Source organism: Athene noctua, chromosome 13 (assembly GCF_965140245.1).
Source record: "Athene noctua chromosome 13, bAthNoc1.hap1.1, whole genome shotgun sequence".
Taxonomy (NCBI): domain Eukaryota; kingdom Metazoa; phylum Chordata; class Aves; order Strigiformes; family Strigidae; genus Athene; species Athene noctua.
The window spans coordinates 17,435,100-17,456,968 of record NC_134049.1 but is presented as its reverse complement, the minus strand read 5'-3'; the positions used below and the strand labels follow the sequence as shown (position 1 = coordinate 17,456,968).

At 40.5% G+C, this 21,869-nt stretch overlaps 1 protein-coding gene across 5 annotated transcripts in view; it reads left to right on the top strand.

Annotated features, from left to right (window-relative positions):
* Window positions 1–4,334: 4,334 nt before the first annotated feature.
* Window positions 4,335–21,869, top strand: part of APBA2 (amyloid beta precursor protein binding family A member 2) — a 106,830-nt gene continuing 89,295 nt past the window's right edge. For 2 of the 5 annotated variants that reach the window (XM_074916885.1, XM_074916884.1), the window contains exon 1: window positions 4,335–4,510. The gene's annotated coding sequence lies outside the window, so the exon portion shown is untranslated. Of the gene's footprint in view, window positions 4,511–21,530; window positions 21,597–21,869 lie in introns of those variants that run through there. The other 3 variants (XM_074916887.1, XM_074916883.1, XM_074916886.1) reach the window with 2 other exon arrangements.

Here is a 21,869-nt window from a genome sequence, read left to right as displayed (position 1 = left end):
CCTGTTCATAAGCCTAACTCCCACAGAATTCAGTGGGAACAGGATCAGCCCCTATACTTGTAACAAACCTCTAGTCCTTCACTTTAAACAGTGTTCACAAGTCACTTTGTTCTGAGGGGTTGGGGCTGGTGTTTAGATATATGGGCCTTACCCTTTGTCACTACCATGCTTATAAAAGGGGAATAACCTCAAGAAAAACAGGGGAAATTTGGGGATGGAAACTGGAGCAATAGAGAACTGTGATTTGTTTCTTCCAGTGGAGGGACACTTAATGATATACCCCTGTTGCACCAATATATAACTTCTGGAAAGAACAACAGTGATTCAAATAACTGGAGCCTGATTATTTTGGAACAGAATTAAGCTTTGACAATGGGTATTTGGGTTTGTTGGTTTTTTTTTTTTTTTTTTTCAAAAGGTACAGTCAAACCTCCTTTTCTGATAATGTCAAGCTTTTCAAAAGGTGAAGTGTTAATATTTTGCGAGTAAGTTTTCTTACACTTGGGTCATTTGTCAAGTGCAAGTTCCCTGCTCCAGTCTTTTGATGTGCCTTTTTTCCCTTTCTGAGCTCAACCGTGTTCCTATTTTATGCTGCTTTAAGGCAGACAAGACACATTTTTCTGAACTCCATCAGCATTACTCAGGCAACTAAAGTGCTTATAATTAAATGATGCAAAATATCATTTTTGACTTCCTCTATGCAACCCTCAAGTCTCTCCTAGGTGGGAGGAGAAGAACAGGCTGCAGAATTAACCCCATTCCATATGATGAGACAAGCCTAAAAGCAAACTCAAAAAGCTGAGAAAAGAACTAACTACATGCCTTTTAAAAGCTAACCTTACAGTTTTGCAAATCTGCAAAAACTCTGATCCCATCATGCTCATACTGCCATTAATTCACCTGAATTGAAAAAAACCCACCACTGGGTATTTAATTCTGAATTAAATTGCTTTCATTATCACCATATTTACCCAATTTATCACAGATTTTGGAAGAATGTACTCTATCATCATTCCACAGCTACAGTGCCTTAATACAGTCAACACAGCCTGAAAATTCAGAAAGTTGGGAATGAATTACAGGAGGAACTGAAGATGGTACTTGCTTCTGCAGTCCACTCCCTGGGTGTGTAATACTTCTGTGTTTAATGCTGAGACTAGAGTTTACTTTCTTAATGCACATGCAGAATCATTGCTGTCTGTTGTTAAGGACAGTCCTTAGATTTGGACTTTATTGCTAAGGTAGGTGAATGGAGGTTGGTGTGACCAAGGAAGTCTTGTAGAAAGACCAGGAAACATGGAGATGTTTACAATACTGAGTTGAGATACTTACAGTAGGTGCTCTGAATGATTTCTTTGGTGCTTCATGTCATTCTCTCCTTAAAAGAAATTTTTCCTGTAGTGATCTGACTTGGGTTTGTTGAACTCCAGAACCCTTAATTAAGAGAAGAAGTTAAAGTTAATGGTTTCAGTAAATACTCAATTCTTTTACCAAAGCAGTTGTCATGTTGGCCAAATTATTAGACTGAAACAGAAGTCCCTAAAATGATAGCCCTGGTACTTCTCAAATGGGTGCTGGGTGGCACTAGACACATAAAGGTAACCAACAGTTTAAACTTGAAACATCAAATCATGTAAGATTAATATGGAAATGGAAACTAACAACACTGTATAAATTAATTGGCCCAGTGCTGACAGTTTTAAAATGGAAGACCTCACCTTCTTAGGAATGCAAAATCTGTCACCTTTGATAAGCATTTTCAAAGCAGTTTGAGCACTTTATGAAATGTAAATTTATCTTATTGCGGAGGAGGCAGGTTTGCCTCCCAGGATGGTATAATCCTTAAATATCTATAAAATTATGTCATCTATCTAGTTTCATGTTCATTTGCACTGTCTTGCATATTGCTAAACAGCATTGTTAACTGCAAAGTTTATAGCATAGATTCACAAATGAGGAAGAGTTCTCTCTTAAACATTTTACAGTAATGACACATTTCGAAATAATAAATTTTCTAGGTGTAATCTAAAGTGTAATCTGAAGTAATCTTTTAAATTATGCTTTGCTAACATAAAAATAGTAAATAGGTGCTACAATCTATAAAACAGATCTTCAATAAAGATTTTTACTTATTTTTAACATTGCATTTTTTCAGTAGTAAAGATAAGTTTAAACCATGATTAAAAGTTTTGAAGTGACTTGTAACTGTGGGTACTCTGAAGGCATATGTGATGATGGACAGTTTGCATTAAATAGGGGAAATAAGGGAATATCCTACTTCTGTATCTGTGGCTGGCTTGTATGGAAAAGATTATTTCCAGAAGTTGAAGAGTAGCAGAAAGGTGCATTATTGAACTGATACTATGCACCTTATTTTTACTTTCCATTGTGTTTTATGTAAGTTTTTTTAATAAATATCTAAGTCACTGTCACTAAAATGAGGTGGAGGGAGAATGTTTGTTAGGAACTTAAGTTAAAAAAAATAGCCCACTCCCTTCGGGACCCCTGCAGTCTTTGAGAGATCAGTTGTAATACAATACTTGCAGCTGCAGTAGCTTAAAAAAACCCCAACACATACTTGCTCTATCAAGTTGGGAGTACTGTTTTTGGTATATTGATTGAACAAGTGAAAACTTCCTTATGTACATGAGGCTATTTCATCAAGGTAACAATTTTGAGAATCAATAATATGAATTAAAACATGATTTGCTGAATTTTTTGTTGTTTGAACAACCCATCTACAGATTATATATAACTTTCTGTAGTTCTGTGTAAAACATACATGCATTACAGTTTATGTAATGTTTGAGTTCTCATTCTCTTCAAAACAGAACCAAAGTCAGTCAAGTAATCAAGATACAGAAAAGTACAAATGGAAAAAGTCACCATAGAAAACCAGGATAAAAAATAGCCTCTTAGTAGCAAGTGAATCTTTACAGAAAGCTTAACAACTAAACAAAAAATAAGAATTAAAAACCCCACAAAATGGTGGGTTTTGTGAAGGGCCTTTACACGAACATGGAATTTGACTTGGTGCTAAGCAACTGGTATAGCTACCCCAGGGCAAAGGAGAGCACACCAAGTTGGACACACCGCTGTTACAGGGAACCAGTGTTATACCTAGCTGACCGGAATGCAATATAGTTACATTAGCAGCTTTTCACTTTTGCTGTCACAAGGAAGATTACTTTTTACACTCAAGATAGCTACAAGTATCAAATTTGCATACTTACATGCTATGACCAAGTCCTGTCATAATTGGCCTAAGAGCACTTGATCTGAGGTATCTTCTTTTATATACAAAGTAGTCACCATCGTCTAGCCGCAGTAGGAAGATCTAGTAGTTTCTAATAAAAGGCCTGAGGAGCCAACTGTGTTTATCATTCACGGCAAGAAATGTTCTTGGAGAAACCCACTTCAGTGAGCTTTTAAATATTGCACATTGCATCTTCCAGTTTTAATCTTTATAGGGGGATCTACGTATTACCTGCACAAGAGCATAAAAATCATGATTCCATGTCATAAAGCTGGCTGTGTGATGGAATGTGACCAAGTCCAGTGCCGTCCCCTGCAATAACGTTCAAACTTTTGGTGTTTAATTGGATTTTTGTTGCACTGGAGCACCTCAAGCACAGGGGAAACCCGAGATCGTTAACTAGCAGGATAATGTAGCTGGCCTTCAGGAGTGCGCTTCACCAAAAACCAGTACGGAAGGCTCTCTGGAAACAGCCTGTGCTATGGCCCACCACCGCTGCAGGGCCCGAGGGCTACCGACTGCCGTGCAGGGTGGCCTCGCCACGCATCACAGCAGGACTGGAGGCCTCCAGCAGACACACCTGCCTCCCGCTGCTGCTTGAGGGGCTCCCGAAGGGTTGCGAGGCCGCAGGTTGCTCCGTCCTGCAGCCGGGGGTGCAGGGGTGACGCGCCCTGCAGCCAGCGCTCCTCAGGGTCCGGGTCTGGGCAAGCCCCTCCATGGGCACGCGTGAAGCTGGCGCGGAGCCGGGCCTCCAGCCTCTGTGGAAGAGCACGCTGGACAGGTGAGTCCATGTCACCAAGCCACCCGCTCTTTGTGCCATTTTGTGAGAAACTCAGGGGCTTCGCCTCACCGGCGCCCAGCGCCGGGTTGTGCCGTTGCCTCCCGCAAGCCGGCTGGGCGCGGGCCGAGCAGGACCCCGCGCGCGGAGAGCGACGCCCGCGCTTGGGAGCGCGAAGGCCGGCGGGCAGGGCCGGAGCGGCCGAGGCGGTGCTGAGGAGGGGCGGGGGACTCCGGGGGACTCCGGGCCGCCCCGCCGCGCCCCGCCGGCCCGGCCCCCCGGAGGCACCGCGGCGGCCGGGCTATGCGCCATGCAGGTTCCCGGGCGGCCGGCGGTATTCGCGCACGCAGCTTCCCGGGCCCTCCCGCCGTCTCGGTGTGTGGCGCCGAGGCAGGCACACAAAAGAGCGGCTGCAGCTGCCCCCGCGTCCCCGCCGCGGCGCGGGGTGGCGACCGGCCCCGCCGCTGGCAGCAGGGGTAAGGAGCGGGGGCGCAGGGCGGGGGGCCGGCGGCTCCGCCGGGGGTGGGGCGGCGGCATCCCCGCGGGCCCCCTCGGGGGAGCGGGGAGCCCACGGGGCCGGGCGGGCGCTGAGGGGGGCGCCGCGGCCACACCCGCCCCGCGCGAGCGCGGACGTTGCTCCCCGCGAAGTCGGGGCTGGGGGGGGCTGCCGGCCCCGTCCCCGTCCGTCCCCGTCCCCATCCATCCCCGTCCACATCCCTTCCCGGGCGACCGAGCTACCCGCAAGGGGAGGGGGAACCGCGGTGAAGGGGAGCCCCCGCGGCATGGCGTCGCCGCCTGTGTGCTGGCCGGCGGCGGGGGGCTCCGGCACACGGGGCTGCCGCGCGCCCGCACGTCCCCGCCGGCGCGGAGCCGCCGCGCTGCCCGCCGCGCTGCCCGCCAGCCGCCGCGGAGCTGGCAGCGTCCCCCCGCGCCGGGCTGCCGGCTCGCCGTCAGCTGCCTCCGAGCTGGCCGGCTCAGCCCGCCATCCCCGCCGCCTCACCTCAGCCGTGCCTTAACGCCGGCTTTCGGTAATGCAGGGACCGACAATGCAACATAGGCGTAATGTCTGCGTTCTGTGGGAAGGCGGGAGGCTTTAGAGCCTGTTTGTCTTAACAGAGGCAAACGAAATGCCAGAGGAGCCCTCATGTAATGCAGCACCCCTAGGAGTTCGTATTTGTTCCTGGTTTCACGGCTCCGGTGTACCAAGTGGATCAGAGCTTTTGATCCACTCTTTTCCCGTTCCCTTCATCTTGAGGTCTGGAGGGGAAAAGCCGCTCAATTAAGAATACTTGATTTTTGTTAGTATAAACAGCACGAGACATTACAGCATGGTCCTTTTTCCCCTTTTTGAACAGTTTTTTTGAATATGTGTGTGGGGGGGTTGTATTGCCATAACAAAAGGGATGGGGGTGGGGGAGAGGAAGGGAATGCTGCGTTTGGAGCTGCGTCTTGGAAAGGCAAAGGCTGGCTTATTTTGCCTCCACGAGCAGTCTGCGCTTTCAGATTTACGTACTTTGCATCCTCAATGTCTTTTCGATGGTTGTTGCGTGCTAGTGAGGGCATACAAGAAAAGAAATTTAAATAAAGACAAGAGATCATACAACGTTTATAGTACAGAGATAATGTGCACTGCGGTGATGTTTAAGAAAACTCTTAAATTACCGTGACCAGTTTGGGTAAAAAATGCGAGTAGTGTTTCAGTTGTATTACCTGGTCAAGGCCACCCTATAATCTCCCAGGAGGGGCTGGGAAATCCATTTGTGGAACAGGTATTTCATGTATTATGCTTGGTACCCAAGAATCCCTCATTACTTAACCAGTGGAACTGAAAACCAGAAACAACTGCTATCACAGTTTCATGTGGTTGTGTGTAAACAACAGTATTTTAACATAAGGTAATTTTAAAAGGGAGGAATTTCAGTGTTTATTGCTGCTTAAGTAAAAATACAGTACATGCTGGTCATCTGTATGTTGAAAATCGTAAGGTTGAAGCTTATGTTAAAGCGTAAGATTGCAGTTTATCACTGTATAGTCCAGATTCTCCTCTGTATGGGACAGACAGGGATGAAAGAGCTTTTCCTTCCATATATTGTTCTATGACTACTAAACTACTAAAGGGGAAGCCACTGTCCTTACTCCACTTCAGGCTCGTAGGATTTCAGGCTGCAGACTTGCCCTTGTAAACTTTGATTGTCAGGCTTCCTGAACCTAAATTCTCTGATAGTTTAGCCCTTAGCTGCACCTGGAAATATCTAAAGCTATTTTTAAAAATGCAGTGTTGCCTCTAATCAGCAGCTGCATTATTGCTTCCCCTTCATCCTTTGATCATAAAGGAAAAATGTTCTTGAAAAGGCCATAGCTGCTCAGCTCTTTTGGTCAAAGTCTTATGATTATAAGGAAGAATCTCAAAAAGCATTTTTTTTTGCCGTTACTTGGTTAATGCCAGTTCAGGTTGGAAACTGGGCATGAATTTAAACAAGAGCTAGGTCTTTAAAAAGTGACCTTTGCTTAAGGCTGTGAACATGAGAAACCACTTCAAGAATCATAATTTTTCCATCTCTGCAGCTGTTCTGATAAGAACATTTGCTAAGGAATAATTTGTGAAAATACCATGGTTTAAACCTCTTCCAGTTTATATTCCTGTGTTAAAGGTAGAGAAATCTAGCAAGAAGTGATCTATCTGTTCCAGGCTACTGGCTCACAGATAAATACAGAAAATCCTGGTTTTGTCCAGAACAAAATCTTAGTTGTAGCCTTTTAACACATCAGGATTTAGGTGCTTTTGCAGACTTTTTTTATCCATTTTCCCTGTAATCTGTGTTTAGATAAAAAAGGTGATGCTTTCATGCTTTAAGTTATTACAGTGATAGAGGTTGCAGAGCAGCCATGCCAAGAAGGCCCAGAGGTCCTGGTGAACAGCAAGCTGCACGTGAACCAGCCATGTACTGGCAACAAAGATAGCCAGGAGCATTCTGGTCTGTATGAACAAGAATGCAGCCAGTAGATCAAGGGAAGTAATTATCCCTCTCTACTCATCATTCTGTAAACCACATCTATAATACTGTGTCCAGTTTTGGTGCCCCCAGTACAAGAAAGGTATTAATGAACTGAAGTTCCACAGAGGCCACCAAAGTGGTTGGGGCTGGAGGCCAGGTTCTGTGAGGAGAGGGTGAGGGAGTGGGGCTTAGTCAGCCTGCAGAAGGGGAGGCTTTGGGGGGACCTAACAGCAGCCTTTCAGTGCTTACAAGAAGATCTTCAGGGAAATGGAGCCAGACTCATCACTGTGGTGTGCGACAGAGAATGAAAGACAATAGGCATATGTTTAAATGAGAGGTTTAGACTGGATGTAATCAAAATCTTTTGCCCCGTAAGGACAATCATACATGGGAACAGGTAGCCCAGAGAGGTTGTGTGGTCTCTGTTCTTGGAGGTTTTTAAGACCAGACTAGATAATGCCATGAGCAACCTGATCAGGCCTCACTGAATGACCATTGTTTGAGGAGGATGTTGGACAACAGACTTCTGACATTCTTTCCAACCTGAATTGTTCTATGATCCTATGAACTGTTGTATGTTTGTGCCTATCTGTACATGATGTAAGAAGCAGACATGTTTCCAGAAGTCAGAATTTTTTTGGAAAGAACTAGAGCTTCTATTCTAGGGCTAATCCATGCATCTCAGCAAAGATGGAGTATAATATCAGTATGACACATTGGCCTCTGTTGCTTGTGTAATAGGACATTACTATTAGAACAAACTAATACCTTACTATAAGCCTTGCAAGGAAGAGGTATTTGCTTGAGATATTTTTATTTTGATGTAGATATAAACAAAATGAAGAATATACTTCTTGCAAGGAAGAATCTTTCTGCATAATATCTTTTGGCACTGCTGTGAGGCAATTAAAGCCTTGCAACATCAGTGCAAGAGACATAATGGTAGTTCTCATAACTGGAGAAAATAAGGCAGTGATGCAGTCACATGCACTTCACAAGTTAAGAGGAAGAGCTGAAAGCAGAATCAGGATCAGAATCCACTAGTTTTTAGACACTCCACAAAACATGCAATTGCTGAGTCAAATGTTCGTTATAAGTACTTTGGATACTTGCAAATGTTTTTAGTCTACTGGATAGAGCATTAAAATGTAAGATTTTTTTTTTTTTTTCCCTGAGGACCCATTTTCCCTTGAGAGCTGTGTGAAAAGCAGCTCAAGAAAGCACCCTGTGCTTCTTGAAGCGTTCAGCACTTTAGGCTTGTGCTGCCTGCAGGAGCTGAACATGCAGCAGTTAGACTTTATCATGACATCCGTGAAAAGAGAGCTTTTATCCCAATTGTCAGTTTTGTCTGAACTTAAGTCTCCTCATGGCTCATGATATATTTTCCAGAAAAACGATCTTACACTACTGGTAAAACACATATAGGATCAACTATTTATTTTTGATCCTGGTAGGTAAATGCACTGTCATTGGAGTACATGACATTCCTTTCCATTTTTTTTTTTTTTGCAATACTTACCGTACTGCCCTGTAGCCCTGTTAGGTATGGATGACAAGGAAGATGTGCCATTGTTCTCAGATGATAAGGTTGCATGAAATACTGGTGGAGATGCATACTCTGGAGTATACTCATGCATGAAGGGATCATTTTCTTTTGAAACAGAAGTAAATGAAGAGGAAAGTTGGCAAGAAGGTATACAAAAAGTCTTGGAATGGAGAAATATGTCAGTTATAACCAGTGTGAGGTTTGGAATCTAGATAAGGATTTTCAAATAGCAGTACTTCTGCAGTGCAGACATCAGCTGATACCCACCTGGACTACCAGTGGGAGCTGCACAGAGGAGTATCTTGGGACAGTTGTCTGTTTTGGACTATTAAGATGAAGTTTCCTTCAGAAAATAGCCCTTCTAGTCACAGACTTAGTAATGAAAAATCAGCCACATAGGAATAACTTACTGTTTTATTACTTAAAAGACAGGTTGAATATTTCTGTTCTATTAATTGAATGAAGTAGTTTTTGAACTTCATTTTGTAAATTGATATTAGGAATATTTGTGAGCATGTCACCAGCTAGCATTATTTCCAGAATTCTGTCTTTCCTTTTACTTTCTGAGAGATCCCCTTCACAGACGCACTTGTCAGCTACAACCTTTGTAGAAGTTCCTCTCGCCAAGTCAGTTGTACCATAACCCTGATCATTTTCAAAGAGTGAAATCTTCTGGTTTTACTCCTAAAACATTTCTACAAGAGAGAGGCCTGACCTTGCAACTTTTTCTATGTCATCTACCTTTGTGTGTTAAGGGTTCACAGGATCTAATCCTTGAAGAATATAGTGAAATTCTTTCACGTGAGTACAGTGGTTAGATTTAACTAAGATTTTGTAATGTGGTCATAGCAGGCAAGTTACTTTTTGAACCCAAACAGCTCCCAACCCAAGTTTTGTAACACATGAGTTGTGACACTGTTCTGGTGGGTGTGCAAATCTAGATGCTTGACCAATGTAGTCCAGAATGCCAGGTGATGTCTAACATGGGAACACAGGACTTTTTGGGTTCATTTACATTTTCTCCAGTAAAGTATTTTTCTTGCAGTGACTGTAGAAAAGTAATCTGCCTACCAGTTGTTCCACTTTGGCTTTGTTGTGAGTGACAGCCAAGCGATTATCTTAGCATGACACTACAGGGTTCTCTGGAGGATTTAGTGAGATAGTAATTCCAGTAAAAATTGAACAGAAAATTCATATTTTAGCAGATAAACAGAGAAGGAGAAGTCATATTCTTATGTATAGACTTTCATCATTCCATCTCACTGTTAAGAGCCTGAGTCCACAGAAAGAGCTTCATTCACAGAATCATCAAGGTTGGAAAAGACCTTGAAGATCATCCAGTCCAACCATGAACCTCACACTGACAGTTCCCACCTACACCAGATCCCTCAGTGCTATGTCAACGCAACTCTTAAAACATCTCCAGGGATGGGGACTCCACCACCTCCCTGGGCAGCCCATTCCAACACCCAACAACCCCTTCTGGAAAGAAATGCTTCCTAATATCCAGTCTAAACCTTCCCTGGTGCAACTTGAGGCCATTCCCTCTTGTCTTATTGCTTGTTACTTGGTTCAAGAGACTCATCCCCCCTCTCTGCACCCTCCTTTCAGGGAGCTGTAGAGGGCCAGGAGGTCTCCCCTCAGCCTCCTCTTCTCCAGACTAAACACCCCAGTTCCCTCAGCTGCTCCCCATCAGACCTGTGCTCCAGACCCTGCACCAGCTTTGTTGTCCTTCTCTGGACATGCTCAAGTCATTCAATGGCCTTTTTGGAGTGATGGGCCCAAAACTGAACCCACTAATCAAGGTGCAGCTGGTTGAGGTTTTAGGAATGACATCAGAATGATCCCCTGGGATCACTGTGTGGTCTGCTCCTCTGGATAAATTGGTGAAGAAGGAAGCATAGGAATAAATGTAGAAGACCTTTCATATCTTGGGGTTCTAACAGTTGATGTAAACTAGCAACAGACAGGAGGGACAATGTCATCTCAATTCTCCACAAACATACTGGGCCTATCTTTGGGAGAATCACATGGACAGATCTCTTAAGAGCCTCTGGAAAGGACTCCTGAGGCATCCTGACATGCAGAAGACCACTGGTCTCACGCAAAGTGACCCTGTAGCACCCAGAAATCCTCAATCACAGGGAAGATTAAGTCTTTACAGCATTTCATTCTAAGGAAGAAACAAAGTGCATCAAAAGCTCAGTGGAATCAACTCTTGTTGTCACAAAGCATTTGTGATAGGGCAGGTACTTTTGAAGTGGTTATGCTAATAAAACTTGGAGAAAGCTCATGTTCTACATAAGGGAGAGACCTGGAGACCTGTAAATGCTGACTTACTTTAGGAATTCTGAAATGATTAGAGAAATAAAATTAGCATAGCAGAAAGCAGGAGAACATGAGAGGAAGGAAGGAAAGAAGCAGCAGGGGAAGCAAGACAACATCTGTATTGTTCATAGTGATAGTGCTATGTCTGTATACGAAAATTCCCTGAGGAGGAAGAGGAAGTGACAGAAATTTTTGAAGTGTAGACTCCAAAAGAATGAATGTTTAGGTAGAAGTAGGGAGCCTGGATGAAAGATTAGCTGCAATTCCAAAATCAAGGTGATACCTGCCTAAAAATTGTATGAAAGAGAAGACTGAAGGGATCAGTGTGTTGTCTGCGTTAAACAAGGATAAACAACTACCAAGGAACAAAAGAATTCAGGCTCTATGTCTGTCTTTTTTTGGTGCTCAATTATTCCAAAACATTTAGAGACATATTTCTAAAGAACATTTTTTTCCCCTTCTATACGAACTATAACATAGGGTGAGAAGCCCAAGTTCCACAAGGGCAGCACCTATCTAAACAATATTACAAGACCCTCCCAGAAGAACTATCTGTGTTTGACATTCAGTATTCAGGTTCAGTGAAATAGCTCATCTTTATGGAAGAGAAAATTAAATAATAAAGAAAATAAGATTCCCACACAGCCATCCACATATGCTTTCATGCACTAGACAGAAACAAAGGCACTTGGGTGGACTTTCTGTCACCTGCTGTGCCCTTCAAAATCAGAAGGTTGCTATACTTCACTGGTTAGCCTGTCTTTCTAGGGAGTCTCAGAAGTGTTAGTTAACTTTGCCTTTTCCTGCCCTTGCAAAAATGGTACCATGTTCCTGAGTGCCTGGTTACTGAAGCAACTGGAGCAACTGAAGAGTATGAGTGTTGCACAGACCAGATTCTGTTCTGGAACGACATAGGATTTTTTTCTCCCCCCCATCACCAAGAGTGAAATGACATCAAACAATTGATGTTACTTTCAGGAATCACTGATACCAGCTACCACAAAATTATCATTTAAGTGCACCCTTTTGGTCTAGTCAAATCTTAAAATAGGCCACAAAACTCATACTCTAGAAGCCAAGAGAGATGCCTTTTCAACACATCGGGAAGAGTGCATGGAGATGGGATTGCTCATTTCTGGTTCAAAACCAAGATTGCTTCAGAGCTGCTATATTCTTCAGATCCACACCAAATCTCTCCTGGGAATGAAATATTTTATTAAATACTGCTACTAAGCATATCCTACCCACCCACCCCCTTTAAAGTTTCCTTCTAATCTGTAGCTTTTCTGTCTATTAAGGATGGCCATCCTGACTGCTACCAGGTTTCACAGGGGTCCTGTGATGTCTTGAGTTTCAAAGACCACTACAAATACTAATATTCTTAAAGGCGGTTACACAAAGAATACAAATATTTCTACTCTTATAAACTGATCCAGTATGGGAAAGAAGCAAAGAGTTGCCTCGGTTCCAGATTCTTACTATGCAGCATAGCATGTTGTTGCCATGCTACCAGAATTGCTTGCCTTGATATTTAAATTTACCCTTAACAGATTTGCATTTAAAAAGAATGATCTGTTAACAGTACATTAAAATATAAAATAACCTGACAAGACATAGGCCTTGTCACCAATTTGTTCATGTATTGCTAACCGCTACATATTTCCATTTTCTTTCCTAAATAAACCCCACCTTAGTAACAAATCTCAGAGATGAATGAACCAATGAAATACGGAAAGATTCTGTTTGGTATTGTGCTAAAGGTTTATATCAAGGGAGGAGTATAAATTATAGTTTCAATACTTAATGAAAATATGCATTTTGTGTACCTCAGTAAGTGCCTCTTGCCATCCTTCATAATATCTGATTTAGCACTACAAAGGGAAATCAGACTGTAATGATATTTTCTTGTTATTGCTGGGTTGTGGAGGAGAAAGGAATGTTATTTGTAGATATATATATATATACACACACACATATATAATGTCCTTTAGGCACGACATCTTGTGCTACTGGAAGACAACTCTTGATTAGAGATAAGGTGGCTTTAAAAAGAAACTTACTCCTGTGATATTCTTAGCCAGTCAATCAGCATGGCTTTAATTATGTAGAAGTATTTGACATATTATGGCCCTGGAGATAAGAGCTGTTGCATACTGGATGATAGAAAGGGAAGGAATTCTGTTTGTGACTAGAAATTCCATGTTCAGTGCTGCATCAGAGGCATAAAATGAGCAGTGGAGAGGAACACTTCCTAGTAAATGCTGGTTTGCATTGCATTTCTGATTTTAATATTGTGAAGGTTGTTGGTGGCAGAATTCTTCATTCCTCATTAAAGACTACCTGCTTTCTTGATAGAAGACTTGCCTTGAAAATATCTGTGTGGTATCAGGAGTGTTCCTTTAAGTCAACTGTGGTTGTTTGTTAGTTTGTTTGTTTGTTTTTTTAAATAATAAGGGGCTGTTCTTTGTGTTTTGAATGGCGGGTGGAATTCTCCCTCTGTTCTTCCCTAAGTAAAAGGCGCAGGTGTCTGCTGTGACATTTGCTGTTTTCAGTACTTGGAAAGAGACCACCTTAGGGTTTTTAATAGCATCTATTCCACACCTATCTGCAGTGATAATAAATTATCTCTACAGCATGTGTTTCATCTGATATTAGTCCTCCATTTATTATTCAAATGCATCATAACTGGACCCACCAACTAGCAGACGACCTAATTAGAAATAATGATTTGGGGAAAAAAAGTGCTGTTAAGATTATATTACTCTAGGGATGAATAACCTTGTGTCAGTTTTATTGCAGCATAAGATGTATACATTGGTACTGTAATTCTTTTGTACTGTCATGCTAGGTAAGATTTAGCTTTTGAACTTCTTATCGGAAGTGTCAAAGCAAAGGAAATAAATTTGATGGCCCTGTTTTACAGATAGGGAGTCACTGAAATGACTTGCCCAGAACCATTCATGCTCCTGGGTAACGAACAAGTATAATATCAAGATCTCTGGAACAGTTGCCTAAAGGTTTATCCATAGTACTATATCTAACCTGGTTCTTGCTTTGTACAGTAGCACTTAGGAGAATAACAAATTATTAGCTGATCTGCTTTCTATCATACACCTTTCTCACATTTTGCTACAAGAATGATTTGCTTCATGCGAAGATACTTTGTACAAAATTAGGAAAGAACCTTAGTGATCTCTGCTTTGCTTCTTCAAGACTGGAATGAGGGGAAACTTGAGTATTGGGGGGGGGGAGTTTTTATTACAGCACTACTGGCCCTTTGGGACTTTTTTTTTTTTATTTATTGTGCATATGTGCATATGTGCATATCTCTATATTTGTTTTGGAGGTTTTAAATCACAATTTAGTAAAATCTCTGGCTTACTCTTAAGCCAACATTGATTTAACTTAGATTTGCTAACACTTTTTAGTGCTGGGAGTCTTAGGACATTTTATGGTTTAGTTAAGGGTCCAGCTGTTAGTGTGGGAGAATTGCAACTTTGAGTTTATACTCACACAGGCTGCAGGAATGAAGAAACTGTGAACGTTTACTTTAAACATCTGTGGACAATATGATACCTTTAAATAATTTTGGAAATTCTTGTGATTGGCAGTGCTATAGCAGTAATAGTAGAAAAAAGTTCCTTAATATTCACCAGCATCTGTTTGAATGATACACGCTTGAGTTATTGGTTTGCTTTCTGATGGTAATGAACACTATTATAACCATTCATAATAAATATAAACAAGCCAGATACCATCCAGGGTTTCTGAACCAGCTGTTTTTTCAGTAAATAGTCCATGGTTTTACATATTTTCATCTATGTAATGATAATCCTAATTAAATTAATGCAGTAATTAATGTAAAGTAACCTACTATAATACTGGTAAATACCATCATGACGTTGGGAAACATGACATTTGTATACTGCTGCTCTAAGTTTTCACCCTCCCCATGCTCTGGCACAACGAATCTTGTCTTTTGACAGGATGAAATCCATATTACCTTTAAGATGGTATCTCTGTCATCATCAGATGAACTTGTGACTCCAACTGGGGCTGAGGTTGACCTTTGCTGACTGGTTGGCAACTTGTAACATGTCAGTCCCATCAACACAATGCCATCTCCTCAGGCAGGACTAATAGTAGTCTTTCCTCCTCACCTCTTCTTCACACCATCCTGTGAGGCCTGTGAGGCTCAGCAGGAGTGGCTTCTCTTTCTGAGCTGCATGCCAGGCTTCCTATCACAAGATACATGCTGAAGAATGCAGATACCCTCTCATATCATAAACACAAGCAACGGAGGAAATTCAAACAGGAATTTTTAAATTTTGAAGTTTACCACACATGTGGAACTAAACTAAACAACACAGTAGCATCCTGAATGAAATGGAGGTGCTTGAAAAAAAATTTAAAATCTTCATTGTACTGGAGCCTGAGTCAACGAAGTGTATAGGACCCCTTCGTGGTAGGTATTTACAAAGAGATTAGTAGACTGTCATTGCTCAAAAGACTGACCTATCTGAATAGACTCACGGTTTGGTATCCACTGTTTACATTTATCTGAGAGAGGAAAAGAATATTGCAACAGTGTAAAAACGTGGTACAGAGCCAATATAACTTCATATTATGATAGAGATAGGGTGTGAAACCCTGGATTTAGTCAATAACACACAGACCAAACATTTACTGAAAACTTTGAATAATAGGTATGTCTATAATTATCAGTTAAAATAGCTTAAATGTACTTAACTGGAATATCTTAATTCAGTTTTGCTATTCAAATTTTGCTCTTAACCTTCTTGCTGGCTTAAACAATGAAAATAAAAATAATTACCTTTATAAACGAATGTATTAAATAATTTGCTTATGTAAATACAAATAGCATGTGGAAAAAAAGTTCTCTGCCATGGAGACTACAAAAGGATGGTTTTGCACATATTACGCTATTCCATTGTTGTTGTTCTTGACCAGTACTGTGTCAATGTGTGGGGTGTGGGTGGTTTGTTTTAATTTTTTAACAAACTCCCCAAAGTCCACTTCATTCATCTGTCACCTGTAGACTTATTTATAGATTTTTTAAGCTCTTTGTGGCAAGAATGTCCGCAGAAGACTTAACATAATGAAATGTTGGTTAATGGACTTTTCCACATCACATATAATTTAGAATTTATTTGCCCTCAGCTGACAGTTGTTACTACAGCAAATACAAGATGAAGAACTAAATGGAAAGGAAAATATTATGTGACTGTTCAGGGCTTGAATATGATAGAGAGATATCAAAGGCCAGAGAAGTTGATTACAGCCTTGCAATGCTAGGCTACATATGATGGTACAATGATTGTATCCTGCAGGGAAGCCTTCTACATGCCTGGGCTGAGAAAGCCCAGGAAAGGTCTGCAGTGTTAAGTTGTTGTTGTTCTACAGTTGTGGGCATCTTCGATTATTAAGGGACTGTTGCATATCTTTGCAATTTAAGTGGCTGGAAGCTAACCTTTCGTTTGAACTGAGTGCAGCTCAACAGTATTTCAAGGCTTCAATTTTGTTACAAGTTACTAACGTCCCTGCAGTACTCTGGTCCTCCAGAATGGCCCACCAGACCCTGCAGGACTATAGCTGTCTCTTTGTAACATAGGAAGTTCTAGTTACCACTAGGAGGCTGCCATGGTGTAGTTGTTCAGACCATAATAATTAAGTTTAGAAAGATGAAACCTAGCTGACTTAATGATAGAAAAGTAGGAATTTTTCCAGTTGTTAGAGGAATTAGTCTACATCTCATTTTCTTAATGAGCACAACAGTTATATAATGTAGTATTCTTTAAGGATCTTATTCTGCCAGCTGTAATACTTTCTGGCATGCATATATATATATATATATATATATGTAACTGTAGACAAGACATTACTTACTCTAAACCCGAGACCAAAATTTATACACATAGTGTTCTGAGCATCAGTTGAAGACAAACCGATATATTTACAAACTAATAATCAAAATGCTGAAGAATAAGTATTAGCAAGAGTCATATTGCCATTTACACTCTTGTCTTAGTAGCTAATTACTGTATGTTTAGTGATGAGAGATGCAGAGTACTGAATTGGAAAATTTATAGGTAAATACAAAATACACTGACCCACAATGTACCAATGTGATGTCTTCGGTAAGACATTTCAGTGATATATCAACTGTTTAATTTTGAAAGGAAAAATAATAGTTCTCAAAAGTGTTATTCAAGTGCATAGCTACATTTAGTGAGAGCTCAGGAAATGCGTTGTTTATTTAAATGTGTTAAGCAAAACAGAATTATCTTATGACAAATTAAATAAAATGCAGGGGAAATTCTTATTTTCATATTAGCTTTACTACCTTTCTATCTCTAAAGCTTCATTAATATTCCCCTAGTCCTTTGATAGCCAAGATGGCACAAGTAAGGTAGTAAGCAGGTATGGAACATGAGCCTTCCTGTGTGTAGGTGGCTTCCATACTGCTGCCCAGCTGTAACCTTCCTGTGTGCTGGTGTACAGCAACCTTGCACTGCAGGATTAATGCCTTTAATCTGATAGATCTGTTACATATGGTTTTTTTCCATGTGATACCATTATTTTACATGCAGTAGTTAGGCCAACAGCAGTCTAAACCAAATCTCTTGTTTAGGCCAACTGTAGATCTCATTAACCCTGCTGACACTGCATCTTATTCAACCACAGGGTACACTACTAATGAGAATGGCTGAAGCTGTATTAATGCTTTTTGAAATAATGCATAACAGTGAGTTTTCAGCCTTCTTCCTCTTCCATGCTGCATTGTTGCCTACTTAGCCTGCCAGTTACTGATAGTGAAAGTCTATCTACATATGTGTGAAGAAAAAGGAAAAAACCACCCCCAACCCCAGACTTAAAGTCTACAGATAATTAGAATTTTGATAGATCATTAGAACTCTTAATGTGTCCCCATCTCTAGCAGAGAACAGGATGGCAGAGAAGACAAAGGAGAGAGAGCCAGCTATTGTCTCCTGTACTTTACTGAAGTAGTTATTGAGCCTGGAGAAATGACATGCATACAGTCAAAGACTATTCAAGAGGTGTTAGTCTAAAAAGATATAAAGAGCATAGTATGAACTGCCAAAGGCTCATGCCAGTCTGATCTACGATTTCTGCTCTAATATTTGTGATTACTTTTATTTTCATAATGAAAATATTTCAGCTTTATCACATACCTGTAGAGGGCAGGATCTAGAGTCTCCAGTGTTTGAAACAGTTGCTTTCCATATAATGACTTGGCAAAAGTGAGATAAACATTTGGTTATCATCATGAAGTTCTAAAGGAAAATCAATGTTTCCTCAGACTTTCAGCAGACTGATGTCATAAGGGGAACTATGCTCATAAGTGATTCATCTATTGGGGTTTCATTTCCCAGCAACATACCTGTTTGATTTTTCCTTGAAGTATAAAAGTCCCCTTGTATTGCTACAGAAAACACATAAAATCAAGATGCCCTTTTCCAAAGATGGTCAGAGACTTTTAATAAATATTCAATCTCTTTCTCTTACCAGAACCACCCAAGATCAGGAGTAAACCAGCGCTTTGCTGCCCCTACTTTGTCTGAGGAAGCATAGTTCTTCAGTTTTCAACAACTAGATAAGATCCACATGCCTCCCTTCTTTACAAGAATCTGATGGGATAAAACTTGTGCATGATAGCCTAAGCAGCTGATGATATCTGACCTCCTGACTTTAAGTGGAGCGATTTAAACAACAGAATTAATAGCTACAGTTTCAGCAGAGAAGAATCTGTTCAGCCAAGGATTTCACTTGAACTTTGCCTGCAGATTTCTTGAAGGGGATCTCTCCACCTTTACTGAAAAACTTTTTCAAAGTTTTCAAAGTAGACAGCTGAGATAGCCAAAGTCACAATTTTTCAAAGAATCCTTTTAACTGCAGGCTAACTGCATATTTTATTTTGTCCACATACATAGTATGTATTGAGTTTGAAGGCAATGCTCCCTTATATCCCAAAGGATGAAAAAAAATTTTAAAAACTGTGCTTCACCTTTGAAGTTCATTTTGAACCATTCATGAAGGTATTTAATTATTTTTTAAACAGCAGAGTAGTCTTCTATAGCAATCACTACTGTTTACAGTGCACTTGAGTGATGAGTTGTGTCTCTGAAACCTCAAGACTTTCCTAAAATAGGTACTTCAAGATGACTCTGTCTCCTTACCAAAGATTACTGTCAGAATCCCTGAAGCACCACCAGTTGTCCCTCTGCCCTTCCACTCAGCTTTATTGCTCCCCAATGAGAAACAGTGGCATGCTTTGGATGGGGATTTTCAGGGACTTCAGAGTGTGTATTCACTGAAAGATGAATGTTGTTTGTTCTTTATGTAGTACCAGAAAAGAAATGAAGCTTTGAATTCTTCTGTTTAGTCAATAAAGATAATGAGTGAGGGGAAAAAAAACCCCAAAACTTATCTCCATCCTCCAAAATAAAAGAACTCTGTATTTAGTATTGCAATTTCACAGATAGAAATCTGCATAGAGTAGTCATTTGTTTATCTGCTCACAGCTTTTACATAATTGGCACTTTGTCACCTTCTGCCTGTAAATTATAGGCAGTCATTGGTGAGATATCTGAGTAACCAAGAAGAGGTTTAACAGCTTTGCATCTATAGGTAGCTACATACCTGGCTCTATGTGAACGTAATTACATACAAAAATATATTCTTGCTCTTCAACTAGATATCTCGAAAAAAAGACCCTCAATGTCAGACATCTGTGGATTCTGCTATAAGTGTGAAGCAGATAACAGGAACCTATTTGGTTCCTTTAAAATGGAAAGACAGAGGGAGATTGATTTGAGGGAAAAATGTGAATACACAAATATAGATAGATCACATAAAAACAAATGCAGGTTGTTACAAACAACTAAGAATGAAATAGGCAAATTAGCTACCAGATTTTGTCAGGTGCTTTTGTCTGACTTGGCAAAGAGAAGACTTTTTCCAAATGTTGTTCTTTGCATTGATAATACAATAGTAGAGACAGTTTCCATCTCAGAAAACTCAGTTTGAATCAAACCAATTTACATCTTCCCTAAAATGATACTACAGTAACGTTTGGAAATGGATAGAATTGGAAATAGGCTTCCTCTAAATATTCACCTTATTAATTAACTCTTCCTAGAGTTGTAAGGTCCTGGTCCTTTGATGTACAGATCCTCTACAGCTGTCATGGAAGATCTAAACATTTATGTAAGTGTTTTGTACTTTTTTGGAAACTGAAAGATCTGTCTGTACAACATACAAACTAAGTTGCAGAGAAGCAGAGTTCCAAGGACCTACAACATCCTAAATGTAAAACTCCACCTACCCTAATTTAGGATAAAATATGATATCCTCACTTACAACATATTGGTTACTGTGGATGATCTATCCGTAGCTCGCTGGGGTTTTTTTTACATCATTAAATAATGTGCTGAAATTTGCATTGCAAATTGCTGTATGGTGGGTCATTTTTCTTTGCAGCTAAATCAAGTCAGTTCCACCAAGGTCCTCTGTATACAGCAAACTGATAGTGAAGAGCATTTTGGCCACCCTGTTTTTCATTCTTTTTTGCTTAAATTATTTTCTGTTGAGCACAAGGGACAGATATGTTTGCAAGTTCACTGTTAGGTTTCACAGATGCAGGTTTAAGGAGATTACTTATGCTTTAGGTTTTAATATCTACCAACATGCTGTTCATTTGCCTGATATCATTAGGGACTAGTTCTTTCATTTGCAGTTTATAAATAATTTTCTTCAGACATTCAGGTCTTCAGATAGCTGAATGTCTGAAACATCCTGTGGTTATTAATATCATGAATTTTATTTCAAATGAACTAATAGCGTTTATTCAACCAACATTATATATGTGTTATATATGATAGGTCCAGGGTTTTTTTAATTTTGTTTGTTTGTTTGTTTTAAATTTAAATAGAACAGATAATGATAACCTAGTGGCTTGTTCAAGAGTCACCTTGGGAGGTCTACCTTAGTTTTATGCATTTTTGAAGAATGCTGCTTTATTGTGCCCTCTACTGATAAATTTGATGATTAGCCTTCTGAAAGGACAACAGCTGAAGCTCACAAGCACATACCCAGTGCTTCTTCCTTCCAAAAGCTTTGCATTTGGAATGAAGAAGTCAAACTTGTGCTCTGTGTGCCTAATGAGACCCTAAGACTTGGCAAAGGTTGTAAACAAAGATGTGACTGAATCTTACATCAGAGCCTCATGATACTTAAGATAAGTGACTGTAAACGGGTTGCAATAGCTTGTGAGGTCTTACACCCTGTGCAAACAAGCTACTCATATTCCTGTAGGGGCAGCTCCATACAATACTCTTTGATATAGAAGTACTTTATTCCCTGTAGTAGTCTAGATGTAAGCTGTCAACTGATGAGATTCTGTCACTTCCCTTCTAAGCAATATTCTTCAGTTGCATAGATCTAGCAGTCAGTGCTCACAGCTGCATCCCCATTCGTTGCTAGGCTTCACGTCGGCTCAGCTATTTCCTATCAGATTGTACCAGAGACAGAATTGTCAGGTCCAGAGAAAACCCGAGCTCTCTAAGACTTGCCGTGCAATAAGCGATAACCTTTTCATAAAGCAGGATGCTTAAAACATTAAAATGCAAGAACAGAAGGTGAAATCAAAATGTGAGTCTTGCTTGAAATGTCTGAGTTAGCTAAATCTTTATGCTGCTTTTAAGTACATTGCCTATTCTTTTACAATTAAAGCCTGAAATTATTTTATATATGCTGCAATGATTGATTTCAGAATGAGAAGGAATTTTTAAAATTCCTGTGAGAGAAAGCTTCATAATAATTAATAATATTATGTTGGAAATTTGAAAAGAACTGTTTCTTTCTCAGTGCTTTTCATCCTATTCTTGGCAAGCATTTTCCTCTGCTGTATTTCTTGTGCTACGA